At 35.3% G+C, this 15,655-nt stretch overlaps 2 pseudogenes; one reads left to right on the top strand and one right to left on the bottom strand.

The window, feature by feature from the left end:
- Positions 1 to 1,279: 1,279 nt before the first annotated feature.
- On the top strand, positions 1,280 to 3,042 carry LOC143599228 (putative glycerol-3-phosphate acyltransferase 3 pseudogene; annotated as a pseudogene).
- Positions 3,043 to 7,430: 4,388 nt separating this feature from the next.
- On the bottom strand, positions 7,431 to 9,408 carry LOC143599231 (putative glycerol-3-phosphate acyltransferase 3 pseudogene; annotated as a pseudogene).
- Between the last annotated feature and the right edge of the window lie 6,247 nt (positions 9,409 to 15,655).

The raw sequence follows: 15,655 nt of genomic DNA on the forward strand, positions 1-15,655 counted from the left end.
ACTGATAGAATCTAGTTCACTAAAATCTTGTTGAATTAATGACTAAAAGAGAGGGATTTTTTTTAAGAAAAGGGCCTAGCAAGAAGCTACAACGCACAGGCAAAAACAACCAAACAAAGAAAACATCACTAAACAAACAATTATAATCTAAAACACCGCCAAGCGCCGGTCCTTCTAAGTCAACAAGTCGACCATCTTCGATCTTTCCTCATCCTAAGGCCATGGGGTATACTCTAACCCCTACAAAGGTTAAAATGACATGACACTTTAAAGATAGATTAAACCACTCTCCACTTGTGTTAAGTGTGTTAAAAAGGCTTATGTGTTATGCTTTTAACGGGTTAAAAAGAACAATATGCATTTACTATAAATTAATTACTAATTGATTTGTTATTTTAGTTATGTATTAATAGGAGAGAGATAGAGTTAAATGGGTTAAACCATTTCCTTTGAATGACATGAAGTGAAAGAGAAAAAATGAGTGATGTGGTGCTTATATGGAGTTAAGATAAGTTAAAGTATACCTCATGGCCTAAGCCTCAAAGGAAACCACGAACTTTAACTTCCTCCACCAACCTAGCAAGATGAATTGGTTTCCAATTGAACACCAACACAATCCTCGCCTTCCAGAAATACCAAATTAAAACCAATAAAATTAGATGGACATTTTGAAAAAAGTTAATAAAAATTATTGGTCAAAGACATTTTCTTGATATTAACTAGTCAAATAAAAATTGTGATTATATTATCCATTTAATATAGGTTATGTAAGTAGATATATAAATGAACTGAGCGTTCATTGAACTGTCTGTTTGTAAACTGTTCGGTTTGAAGTTGGTTTATGTTCGTTTATTTAATTAAACGAGCGGACATCAATACATGTTTTGTTTCATTATTTATGTTCGTAAATTTTCGTTTATGTTCGTTTAAGGTTAAAAAATTAAATATAAACATGCCCTTGTTCGTATTCATTTGGGAGCCTGTACGTAAGTCATGACCGTTGTATACTATATCATTTTCCTTCACCGACTTCAAGTAACTAGTCTAACCGGCTCTTTTTCGTTGACTATTCAAATAATATTATTATTATTACTGTTACCATACACGTTTTCAAGTCAAACATCTATACATGCAGTTTCCAGCTCATGCATGCATTTATTAGGGTTAATGTCAAACTTGTAAATATTATAAAATCCAAGTGCTTATAATAAACTCAACTACCATAAATACCACCATTTTTCATACCTAAAATATCAAGCAAAAATCAACTAAAAATCAAATGGAATTCAAATTCAAAGCTTTGCCTAAACCACTCAAACTCATTCTTTACATAACTCGTGTGCTTCTTAAACTTCATAAAAACCAAACAAAAGCACTCAAAAGAACCCTAAGCAACACTCATGGATATCACCCCAAGTCACAAACCCTAAATTCTCAAATTGATGCCTCTAATCTTTCACAAAAGACGTTGATCTTCGACGTCGAAGAAACCCTTTTGAGATCATCGCCAGTGTTCCCGTATTTTGTGTTGGTTGCGTTTGAATCCGGAAGTCTGATTAGGGCTTTCGTGCTTTTCGCTCTAAGCCCGCTTCTTTTTTTGTTGAACGACGAGTTATCGGTTAAGGTTATGGTTATGGTGTCATTCTTTGGCATCAAGAAAGACGGTTTTCGTGTTGGGAGTTCGGTTTTGCCTAAGTTTTTGTTGGAAGATGTTGGTGTGGAGGGTTTTGAGGTTTTGAATAGAGGTAAGAAGAAAGTTGGCGTGAGTAAGTTGCCACAAGTCATGGTTGAATGCTGGTTAAAAGATTATTTGGAGTTTGATCATGTTTTTGGAAGGGAGTTAAAGGTTTATGGTGGCTACTTTGTTGGTCTCATGGAAGAAAACAAGAACATTGTTAAATATCGAATAAACGAAGTACTAGAACAAGACGATGAAGCGATTTACTTCACGAGCAAGTCTTTTAAACGCGAGTGGATCGCGTGTGGTAACAAGGTTTATACGGTTAGCAATGGAGAAAAGAAGGCTTGGAAAATTCTTCCTAGAGAAAGATATCCAAAAGATTTAATATTTCATGACGGAAGATTAGCCTTTAGACCTGAACCCCTAAATATGATGGTCATGTTCATGTGGTTCCCTTTCTCCGTACTTTTGTCCATTTTCCGAACCATTATCGCACTCACCACGCCTTATGGTGTATTGCACCCAATCTTAGCTTTCACCGGTATGCAACTCAAGCTCAAACATAATATTTCAACTCGAGACGTGACATCTAATAATAATAAACAACATAAAGGTCGTTTATATGTATGTAACCATAGAACCTTACTTGATCCATTATACCTTTCCTTCGGACTCAAGAAACCATTCGCCGCAGTCACATACAGTCTTAGTAGAATGTCGGAGATCTTATCACCAATCAAAACCGTACGATTAACCAGAGATCGCGATCAAGATGCAAAAACAATAGACAAGATGTTAAAGCTAGGGGACCTTGTGGTTTGCCCTGAGGGGACAACTTGTAGGGAACCATATTTGTTGCGGTTTAGCCCCTTGTTCGCGGAGCTAAGCGATCATATAGTCCCGGTTGCATTGGATAGTCATGTGACAATGTTCTACGGGACAACAGCCAGCGGGTTAAAGTGTTTGGACCCATTTTTGTTCATGATGAACCCTAATCCGGTTTATTTGGTTCAGTTTTTGGACCAAATTCATGGGGTCACGTCACGAGCTAGTGAAACACGGTTTGATGTTGCGAATTTCGTGCAAAGTGAGATTGGGAAGACATTAGATTTCGAGTGCACGAGGCTTACAAGGAAAGACAAGTATCTTGTATTAGCCGGTAATGAAGGGGTCGTTTCGACAAGTAACAAGCGATAAGTAATGAGTTCGAATCCTATTATCTTTGAACATGTTTCATGGATTATTATTGAGACACAAGTCAATTATTTGGATTGAAGTTTGATTCTTATATTGTAGACTATATACTTTGTATTCATATTCTTTTAAGATTTAAGTAAGTTGTATATATATTCATTTGCCTATTAATATTATTTTGTTTGGGTGCTTAGTATACAATAGAAATGAAACATATATATAGACAAGTTTTATAAAGTCTCATACATTGAAGTGATTATATTGGCACTTTCGTGCTTGTCTAGGTTTGTCCATGAATCATACTGGCTCGGCTCATGCGAGTTCAGAGTCTTTGGAGCGGCACGGTCATGCCTATAGCTTATAGGCATGGTCATGCCCGGCTAACTTTTGGTGGCTTTCTTCATATTCCGTCGTGGTTTTGCTCTCTTATCACAAATGGCCTTTATAACTATTAACATTATACTAACACATATTAAATAAAAGTTATATAATAATGGGTACATTTAGGCTCGCAAGTCAAGTCGAACTTGATAAGTAAGCCCAAGCTCTTTCATTAAACAATTTATTTTTAGACTAAGGCTTGGTCTCGACCTTATTTATGCTCGGTTAAATTCATGTTTCTTGTAATCAAACCAAACTCAAGTAGCTTGCAACTTGTAGTTGTCATTCAATGACATATGAACAAAAAATTTTGAATATGTACCAGAGAACCAAACCAAACAAGTATATATCAAACCGACAAGGACCCAAACCAAGTAAGTTTTCTTTTTTTTTTTTAATTCTAAAAATAATGAATTAAATAGTATATAGCCACTCCAGGTAACCTTCCACCTCTGGTGGAGTGGTTATGCTAACTGTAGATAAGTGTCCACCTTATTTGAGGGGTCAATTCAGTTCGAATCTTGAAGCCCCTTCCTTCCTTTCGAGTTTTCAATTACAGTGTATTTACTCCAGAGAGGCTTCTCTTGTAAAGGGTACAACATCTGTCTACTGACAGGTGGCTGGAAATTTTCTCGGGGAACGTCAAGCCAAACTCGGATGTCAGCGTGGGCCCGTTTAAGACAAAATATTCTGGCCCGAGTGGGGTGGTGGGGCTCCTTAGTGAGAAGTTACGGTCTAACTTAACTGTGAAATTCGCCGTTCAAATATATATATATATAACCACTCTAGGTCCATATTTGGTTCACTTTATTGATGACACCTTAAGAAAATCTTTCAATGATTACGAATTGTTCATAAAAGTATCCAACCTCAAATATCATTGACAAACGTGTTAACGGTGTTGCATTAGCTACATTTTAAAGTTCCGTGTTTTGATGTAATAATACATTTATATCATATATTTATATATTTGTAAACAACTAAATTTTTATTTCATTTTTCATTTAATATCTTAAGTGAAACTAGAATCGATCATTTAACTGTAAGACATACATCTTTACTACAAAGTCAAGGCCAAGGCCAAGATAGTGGCTGTGTTACGATATATTTATAAATGTGAATCTCTTTAATAGTACATTTATAAATGCAATGTTTTTAGTTTTATAAATTTATTATAATTATATAGTGTTCCCACAAAAGCTAGCAACTGTAGTTGACTTTTGCAATGATTTTATCCCGAATTCATGGAGCTGACAAGATACCGTTAATAATTTAATCTTTAGGAGCGATGCAAAATGCATAAACACCACACGTTATTGCCACATAAAATTATTTCATGCACCTACACAACATTTATTAAGTTGATATCCCAATATCAAATATTATTATATTATTATACACAAATAATGGCAGATATGTAGTAATTTCGTATGCCAAAACATGTAGTAGATCAAGAAAACTATATATTATGCATGATCGAGATAGGCTCTAGAAGGAGTTAACTTTTTTTTTTTCCGAACTAAAAAAAATACATACTAAATGATAAATATAATCATTAATATTTGAAACAATAATATTTGAAAAAACGTTGAATTCTCGTTTAGGCCTTTAAAATGGTTGGACTGACCTGTGTATGATTCCATTTTTTTCCCTCTCCTTTTAACATTTAGGACTCATTGTGTTAAGGTAATTTTATGCTTTCTAGTTGAACTAAATCGAATTGCATATCACTGATCATTATTTGTTGATGATATTGGTGTTGTCGGGCTATTTGGGTATCGAGATTTACTTATATATCAAACAAGATATCATTATAAATATTGATTTGAGTTCGCTCTTTCAATGTTATCATGGGTTCATTGTTATAGGACCTTTTTGGCTTGGTATAATGATGATTACTAGGTTTCTAGCTAGGAGCGCTACCCCTTGACTCGGTCATGTTGGGTGGCAAAAAATATGTTTAAAAAAGATTTTCAAATGCTTTCAAAATAAAGTAGCTGGTTGCTAAACCGTACTGAAGCTGAAGATCGGTAGTAACTTTGCAGTTAGTTAGTTAGTTATATATGTATGACTATCTGATAGTTTTGGGCTTTAATAGGCGTTGACTTGTTTTAATGGTTGCTTTAAGTTACACAAAACAACACTAAACCATATAAAAACTCATTTTGGGCATATTCTATACATATGTGACTAACATTATATATGTAACTAATTTATTTGTGTAACTAACTTATTATTTGGTTTTAATATGCCTTGGTGTGATTTAATGGGTTGCTTTATGTAGCATAAAGTAACGGTATGGCATACCCGCTAAGTGTTGGTTTGACCATGATCAATGGTTTTGTTCGGTAATCATTCGGAAATTCTCAATAGCATGCGCCCGTAACGTTCTACTTGCATTTTCGAACAATCTTTTTAGGTTGTACCGAGTTCCATTGGTAGTCCAATAGTCTGTCGGTACCAACATAATGTATATTTTAATTTGAAGAAAACATTTTATTAATATTAAGTATTTAAGTGTTATTATAATCTATATCGATATATCTTTAGAACGTTTTAAAATATAAAACCAAAATAATTAATTGTCAGCCGAAATTGTCGTTAGACCATAAATAGATTGCAAGGGAATTATTTTAACGTACACGAATATAAAAAATAAAAATAGATTTTCGTTTAATAATCAAAATGTTTGAAATATATTATTTTTACAGCAAATTAGGTGCTAACATTAAATTTTGTAATTATGATACTCGAATAAACAATGTGGAAGTCATGTCTATTAATATTTTTTTAACTTATACACATAAAATACAACCTTTTTTTCCCAATTTATATTTTTAACTTTTTATAGTATAACCAGAGGGGTTGTCCCAATGACCAGGAACATGATGGATGACCCGGATTACCCGGGTTCGAAACCTGATTTCGATCGGATTTTACTAGAGCATTAAAACCCGTCGTGCCTTTGGGCGAGGGGAGCCAACTGGGTTTTACCGGGAATATCAAGCCAAACACGGATGCCAGCGTGGATCACGATCATGTCAACATAGTTGGCCTGAGTGGGGTTGTGGGGCGCGACATGTTCTTGCAGTGAGATAACTTAACTGTGAAAGTCACCGTTAAAAAAAATATATTATAATGTACAAACCTAACAAATCACATAGTGCTTAACTATACTATACATATATTGATTGTTAAGAACAAAGCGGCAACGAGGAACCGAAACAACAAACTAGCACAAACAGATTAAACACGCAAAAACAAGAAAATATAGAACACAACAAATTAACGTAGTTTAATTAAGGTGACCTACATCCACCGATTGCAACTATGGTTTAACCTTATTAAGGTCAATATGCAAATTTATATTACAATTATACTACATTGGCCCTTAAAACCGGTCTCGTCCCATCTTATCGAAATAAAACCGAAAGCTCAACAGCCTTTACGATCCATATGAAACAATGAACGAATATGAATATACAAAATAATAAAAATTGAATTATATTAATTTGTTGGTTGGAGGGCAATGGAACAACTAGGCAGGTTGTTAATTGGAGTGTAAAAAAAAGAAAAATGGACCCTAGTCTTTTATTATAAAAAGATGACGCGACAATACGTGTATGTTTGGATGTTGACAAATTAAATTAATTGAACTATAAAGTTAACATGATTTTTTTTGTCACGCGTCTTTTTTGTAGGTCTTGCTTGACCCGGTTTTAGTTAAAGTTTAAAGAAGAAGAAGAAAGAGGAGACGGTGCGGCCAACCGGCTCTAAGCCCAGCTCATTCGAGATGTCTGGTTGAGCAACTTACAAACCCTAGTCTAGTCACTATATATATCATTGTTATGTACTTATAATCTAATCTTTATCACCCGGTAAAGAATAATTAATTGTCATCCGTAAATATAGGTCACTCTAGATTGAACAACGCTAAATCCTCTTGTTCCCTTGCTGCTTTCGTGTATGGTTCGGTTTCGTATGCTTACAAGATCCTAACATTGCCCCATCAGGAAGGTCAAGATAATAAATGTTCGATTTAGTTTTAGACGTTTTTGCTTTTATCTTTGTATAACAACAACGATAATAATAGTAACAATATAACGAATTTTATGTATAAGAATTTATAAGGCTTCAAAAGAAATATTTGATAGGCAAATGAATATATATATATATATACAACTTATATTACCTTAAAGAATACTACAACAAATTTATACTTTACAATATAAGAAACAACACTTCAATCCAAATACTTGACTTGTGTCTCAACTAATAATCCATGAAACATGTTCATGGGTTATTATTTGTGTTACTTGTGGAAACAAACCCTTCATTACCAGCCAATACAAGGTACTTGTCTTTCCTTGTAAGCCTTGTACATTCGAAATCCAATGTATTCCCAATCTCACTTTGCACATAATTCGCAACATCGAACCGTGTTTCACTAGCCCGTGACGTGACCCCATGAATCGGGTCCAGAAACTGGACCCTGTAAACCGGGTTAGGGTTCATCATGAACAAAAATGGGTCTAAACACTTTAACCCGCTGGCTGTTGTCCCATAGAACATTGTCACATGACTATCCAATGCAACCGGGACTATATTATCGCTTAGCTCCGCAAATAATGGGCTAAACCGCAACAAATATGGTTCCCTATAAGTTGTCCCCTCAGGGAAAACCACAAGGTCCCCTAGCTTTAACATCTTGTCCATTGTTTTTGCATCTTGGTCGCGATCTCTAGTTAATCGTACGGTTTTGATTGGTGATAAGATCTCCGACATTCTACTGAGACTGTATGTGACTGCGGCGAATGGTTTCTTGAGTCTGAAGGAAAGGTATAATGGATCAAGTAAGGTTCTATGGTTACATACGTATAGACGACCTTTATGTTGTTTATTATCATTAGATGTCACGTCTCGAGTTGAGTTATTGTTTGTGAGCTTGAGTTGCATACCGGTGAAAGCTAATATAGGGATCAACTCACCATAAGGCGTGGTGAGTGCGATAATTGTTCGGAAAATGGACAAAAGTACGGAGAAAGGGAACCACATGAACATGACCAGCATATTTAGGGGTTCAGGTCTGAAGGCTAATCTTCCGTCATGAAATATTAAATCTTTTGGATATCTTTCTCTTGGAAGAATTTTCCAAGCCTTATTTTCTCCATTGCTAAACATATAAACCTTGTTACCACACGCGATCCAATCACGCTTAACTGACTTGTTCGAGAAGTAAACCGCTTCATCGTCGTGTTCTAGTTCTTCGCTTATTCGATTTTTAACAATGTTCTTGTTTTCTTCCATGAGACCAACAAAGTAGCCACCATAAACCTTTAACTCCCTTCCAAAAACATGATCAAACTCCATATAATCTTTTAACCAACATTCAACCATGACTTGTGGCAACTTACTCACACCAACTTTCTTCTTACCTCTATTCAAAACCTCAAAACCCTCCACACCAACATCTTCCAACAAAAACTTAGGCAAAACCGAACTTCCAACACGAAACCCGTCTTTCTTGATGCCAAAAAAGGCCACCATAACCATAACCTTAACCGATAACTCGTTGTTCAACAAAAAAAGAAGCGGGCTTAGAGCGAAAAGCACGAAAGCCCTAATCAGACTTCCGGATTCAAACGCAACCAACATAAAATACAGAAACACTGACGATGATCTCAAAAGGGTTTCTTCGACGTCGAAGATCAATGTCTTTTGTGAAAGATTAAAAAGCATGAATTTGAGAATTTAGGGTTTGTGACTTGGGGTGATATCCATGAGTGTTGCTTAGGGTTCTTTTGAGTGCTTTTGTTTGGTTTTTATGGAGTTTAAGAAGCACGCGAGTTATGTAAAGAATGAGTTTGAGTGGTTTAGGCAAAGCTTTGAATTTAAATTCCATTTTTGTGTAGTTTTGGTTGATATTGTATGTATGAAAAATGGTTGTAGTGTTTAACTATTTATAGTGGTTGAGTAAATAAAAAGCACTTAGAGGTTATGATATTTACGAAGATGACACTTGTTTAATAAATGCTATCAGCTGGAAACTGTATTGGGATATAAATTGACTAGAAAACGTGTATGTGACAATAATATTATTTAAGAATAGGAAGACTTCGTCTTGTACTGACCAGTCAACGAAGAAGAGTCGGTTGGATCACTGGTCATTAACGGATTTTTTCAATTTTTCTTTAACGACCAAGAAAGTTGTTTTATTTTTCAAACTAGCGTTTGTGTCTGACAGGTCAGTAAAACTTAGTGACGAAGTTTGGACGTGAACGCCGCGGGGGACTCAAAATGTATAAAAAATTTCATAAACGAGGGGGGCCGGGCTTAAATTTTTGGTCGAAAACAGGCAAATTTACACTACGCATAAAATATTTCGGACGAAAAACGGCTAAATTTACACTAACGCTCGAAAAAAACAGGTGGGCCCGGGGCCACCCCTGGCCCTCATTGTAACACCCCGACCAAAGGCGGATTATACATCGGGGCGCCACATATTGTTTCATTACTCGTGACACTATTGGGTGTCAATACTTAATAAATACATTCATTCGCGCACGCGCAAAGTAAACAAGATAACATAAATCATCATAAATCAATATATTATGAATCATAATATTCGAACAGCAATAACTTGTCTTGATACATTTTAATCTAGGTCCAAAAGTAAAAACGTCCTACGTGTCCACAAGCTCCAAAAACAGCTACAGCAAACCTGAACATGTGTTAAAATAAACGTCAAACACTTGCGTGTTGGTGAGAAATCAAGTTTAATAGATAATAATAGATAACAATAAATCTGCGCGCAACATGTGTATGTCTGGTTTTCAACAAGGGTGTAATCTGATCGGGATCAACTCTAAGATTCATAGACTGCCAGTGCTCACAATTGAGCTCACAAACAAGACAAACTGTGCATGTGCAAACAAAAGAGAAAATCATAAACGATAGTTCTCCCGTGTTCATCTAATGGTACCATGAGAACTGCGGAATAGACCGACAAGACGGTTAATGATCCACACATACAAATAAACAGCCAAGTCTACGTCCTCAACACATGGGATACTGCGCGACTAAAGTTCATAAACAAGTTTAAGACTCCAAGTTTGTATGAACACATGAACATCCCAAAACATTAAAAATAAAAAGGGATTAGGTACGAGATTACTCACTTGATAAACGATGCGGTGTAAGCAAGAACCAACTTTAAACAAGCACAAGTTAACCTATAATTAAGATTATTGTTTTAATGATTTGTTTTAAGTCTTGATTATAAGTTAGCATAATTAATAAGTAAATTATTATACATAATATGTTACCGGAAATCTGGGCAGATGAGAGGAGAAAACGGAGGCAAAGAGAGGAGGCGGCTGAAGGACAACGGCAGAGAGCAAAGGAAGAGAAAGATAATAAGTGTTTGTGTGTGTAGTGTTAAGAAAATATTATTATTATTTATAGAGAAACCCTAGGAGACATGAATCCAGAAAAAGGGGAAAAGATTCCAAGACAAACAGAACAAGACAAAACAAAAGATAACAAAAGATATCAAAAGCAAGTTCAGAAAGTAAAAGATATCAAAAGATATGGCAGCAGGGAAAAAGAGAAAAAGGCTGACAGGGAACAGTAAAAAGGCATGGGCGGGTCAGATAAAGGTACTGGTTAAGCATGGAAAAAGTAGATCTCAAAAGATAATGTCAGTTACTTTTTCTGCCAACCAATGGGGTTGGTGCGCATGCTGCGCCGAAAGTAACTTTTCAGACATAAAGCAGATTAGGTCAACGGCTCAAAAGATAAGACATCACAAAAGCAAACGGCTAGATTAAACAGAAGAAAACTCAAAGGGTTTAGCGCGAGAAGCTAAGGCGCACCGCGGGAAGAATCACATTTCTTAGCGCGCCGCGGGAGGAACTACAATTCCTAGCGCGCCGCGGGAAGAACTATAATTCTTCGCGCGTCAAGGGATGAACTACGATTCTTAGCGCGCTGAGAGAAGAACTACAAATCCTTAGCGCGTCGCGGGAAGAACTACCGTTCTTCGCGCGCTGCGAGAAGAATTACAATTCTTAGCGCGCTGCGAGGAGAGTTCGTCTCGCGCATCGCTGGAACAGATGGTCTTCACGCAGGCTTCCTTGAAAGGAGTCTGGCGCGTGGAGCTGCGCAGACAACCTTAGGCGGGAAGGAACAGAGGACAAGCAAAGAGTTAGAAGAAAAAGGGGGAAACAAGGCTTAAGGGCGGGACGGCGACAAGAGGGAAAAGAAGGCGGAAAGAGAGAAGAAGAGGGACGGGACGGCGGAAAGAAAGAGAGAGAGAAAGAGGCGGGAAGGAAAAGTATATTATTATTATTAAAAGTAAAATAAATATTAAATCATAAAAGAAAGAGATCGGGTCAGAGAAACGGGTACCTGGGTCGGGTCGGATCGGGGCAGATGTTACACTCATTATACTTCGCCTCTGGTAAAACCCGAGCGATACTAAAATCTAAGTGTTGTCGGTCCCAAGCGTTGAAGTGATAAGTTGATGCGAATTCGAACGGTTTTGGTTACGTGTGTTGTTGTACCTGAAGTAAAACAAAAAATAAAACAAAAGGATTATAAGAAATGAGGTTGACCAATGGGGTGACGTTGGTAAAACCAGATTGTTGTCGATCCCAGACATTTAGGCGGCGGGTCTCCGCAAATTTGGTCACGTTCTTTAAGGTACCGGAACTAAAAAAATTGGCATTTCGTCGGCTTTTGTTCGTTGTATTACTAGAACTAAAACAAAGCACGATAAGTTCGGTCGGTTTTCCGTCATGTTTTTTACGGTACTAAAACAAAATTAGAAAACAAAACTGATATTCAGTTGGTTTTCATTACGCTTGTTATGGATCAAAAGGAAAGCAAACCAAAAATGAAAAAAAAAATAATAAGCCTTGATCAATAAGGTGCCGCAAAGTGGCTCAATAGGGACTTTACGACACCAAATTTCTTAAATGTATATAGTAGTAATTTAAAGCAACTAATCAATTTAAGCAAGATGCTAACTGCACCACCTAACTATAAGATCGCCCAAATACACAACATCTCACACGCTTACAACTGAGAACAACCTTGTTACAGATCAAAAGACTCCAACTACCCCGACTTAAGCTCTCGAGTTTCTATCTATTCTGGATCTACAAGAACCCCAAGACTTTTATATTTATTTGGAATTTATGGTTGGTGAAAAATTGTCTAGAAATAATTTTCATTCGTCGTTTACCGTGTGTATATAATTGATAGTAGAGTCTTACTTAGGGATGCCGTTTTTGGAGAGATGAAATAGGTTATTTGAAAATTTTAATTTACTTGTTAGTTAGATTTAATCAAAACTATTTTGTTTTAATGGTTTTTCGTGTAAAGCCATGTTCAATAGTTTTATTAAAAACATTCAAAAATGGATACGCCTAGACAGCAGTGGTTTCACTGACTTAAACGCCAAACAACAGTGTATTCACTTTTCCCATTAATAAATCACGTATATTTATTAAATAAAGTTACTAAGTATTGTATACACATGCAAAACCAGCCGTGGTTGACTTTTATATGTGGTTGAATATATAACACGGTATAACTTATCCCAATTTCATGAAGTCATAATAACTGGAGTTGACTAGACACCTTAATTTATATATCAGTATGGTCCATACATGTAAAATACTACACAAACACCACACGTTATTGCCACATTACATTATTTTGATCTCCAAAATTATTAATATACATGTATTTTTTAAAATGATTTGACAAATACCTGTCATTTTCGTACATTTATAATTTAGTAGATCAAGATGATACGATCGGTTTTTGTCTGAATTAACTTAACTATTCTTTCAGCCCATTCCATTTATATAAAAGTCAATGACTTTAATGTTGTTTTACAAAGCCATGTATAATTTACCAACTTTGTTAGTTTAACCTTTTGTTTGTTAGATTGGCGATTTTTTTAGGTCACCGCACTCTTTAATTTGAGGAGTTTCGTTGTCTCACTTTGGCCTTAGCCGGGTCCACAAGTGAAATTCAAATTTGAGTCTCCACAATAAAATCAAAGCCTTCTATCACTAGACCACAAACGGGATAGTTAACAATTACTCAATTAGAAATCATTTAACAATTACTCAATTAGATAAATATTGGATTTTAATAATCCCTATTTAATGGTATTGGCCGATAATAATCTCTATTCATTTTATCGCCACCGACGGTCCCAAATTCAAAAAAGTTGGCCCACAATGGTCCCCGTTAAAAAGGACTTAACGACGTTATACTTTTTTCCGAATTCCAAACTAACTTTTTAGGGCTATTAATCGGAAGGAAGATACGAGTCGGATGATATAAAACAAAGCTCCAAACAATGATCTAGATGACTTGATTTTGGTTAATTATAAGTTCAAACACCCGAATTGAAGCATTGCTTCGTCATTTTGAAGCACTGTTTCGAACTAAGTTTTACACCAATCGACTCGTATCCTCCTAACGATCAAAAGCCCTAAAACATTGGTTTGAAATTCGAAAAAAAGTATAACGCCGTTAAGTCCTTTTTAACGGGGGACCATTGGGGGGCAACTTTTTTGAATTTGAGACCGTCAGTGACGATAAAATAAATATGAATTATTATCGACCAATACCATTCAATAGAGATTATTAAAATCAAATAGTCCTTTCATAAAATAGTATTTTATATTGAATCATGTTTAAATCACTTTAACATTGTGCTTTGAAGTTCTTTTCACACTTAATTTACTTTAGAATTGCGAAAAAAAAACATGTAACTTTAAAATATCTAAATTGCATGATTTCAGTTTTTTTCTTTTTAAAAAAACTAATAAAAAATAACTAGTTCGATAAAACTTGTGACAATTGCATTTTTTTACGCTCTCAATTGCTAGTCTTTTAATATATCAACCTCGTATAATTGTAGCATTATATAATCGAGTTCAATTCAAGTCACTCGCGTTATCTATTTGAGAAATCCTAACTAATTGGTTGAGTTTCTAACGAGTATGAAACATAATTTGAAATGTCAAACCTTCACCTCTTAGTTAATTAAAGTTCGAAAGAAACAGCACACTTAAATACACACTAGTTTAATTTGTATACGTGTAACTAATTGCAAAAAAATAAAAAAAATTGGCTTAGGCTTGCGGACTTGCTAGAGAGGCCCAAACATGAAGAAAGTGATCACCTGTGGGCTACTGTGCTTTGTTGGCCTACGTAAAAACCAAGCCCAAAATAAATTCTAAATAGCTTTTAGCAAGTAAAATGTTGAAACTATCTATTATAAAACTATAACCAATATAAGACATCATTTATGGGTGTTCACGGTTCTAAAATTTCAAATTTAATAAGCTCAAACCGCTAACAACGGTTTCAGGAAACAACTAAATCGATCATGACTGTGGCCATGTCGGCCATATCAACAAATTTTAGCAAGTTGTTGGTTTAATTAATCAATTTTATATATACACAGTAAAAATTATGCATTTAATTCGAAACCTGAAAAAAACCAAACAATTTTGGATCTAAAAATCAACATAAGGGTATCTTTAGATAGTTTGATTCTTCGTCGCCGTAGAAATGAAAAAAGCTATAAATGTTTTTTTTTCATGTTATGTTATTACCACATAGACGCATGTATATTTAATGTTTTAAATGCTCCTTATAATAATCAAATATTGTTAAAATAAAAAAATAGTGATTTGTCAACTGCCAATCCATTTTCCCTTGACGTAGTTGCCAATAAAACACAAAGACCATTCTTTTTCCGAAAACACCCAAGGTTTAGTGGCGTGGTGGCATCATCTAGGTAAAGCCGTCTCCGAGAATTTAAATGTCTCGGCTGAGCTGAAATGAAAAGGTCCGTAGGCTTTAAAAAGTAACGAAATAAAATGACCCGCCCATTATCTCAAATGGGTTATGGGTAAAAAAACTGGGCCTAATATCTAATAAACTTAAGATTTGTATCTATTTATATAAAAAAAATATAAAAATATATATGAAAAAAAATTATGCCCCCAAAAAATAAGTGTCCGGCCGGTTGCCCGGGTTGCCCAACCCAAGAGTCGGCACTGCATCTAGGGATGAGCCCGTTTACCGAACCCAAAAGTATCAATCCTGAAATTCACCAAAACTAGGTACTACCGTACTAGTACCATTACACTATTATAAAGTAAATCAATAAAAAATATTCGTATACCAAAAACGCAAGAAGTAGACAGAGAGACAAAGCACGTAACCATTTGCTGTGTTATGCAAGTGCATAACTCACCGACTTGTTTATATTTATAAACTTTAAACTGTTTGATATATTTTTATATATTTTTTAACGGTGTATAATAAAGTTTATTGTTATTAGTATAATAACCTTATTATTAT

This window comes from Bidens hawaiensis, unplaced genomic scaffold (genome assembly GCF_021521415.1).
Source record: "Bidens hawaiensis isolate Kalapana, Puna unplaced genomic scaffold, B.hawaiensis_p1.1 tig00051625_1, whole genome shotgun sequence".
Classification (NCBI taxonomy): Eukaryota; Viridiplantae; Streptophyta; class Magnoliopsida; order Asterales; family Asteraceae; genus Bidens; species Bidens hawaiensis.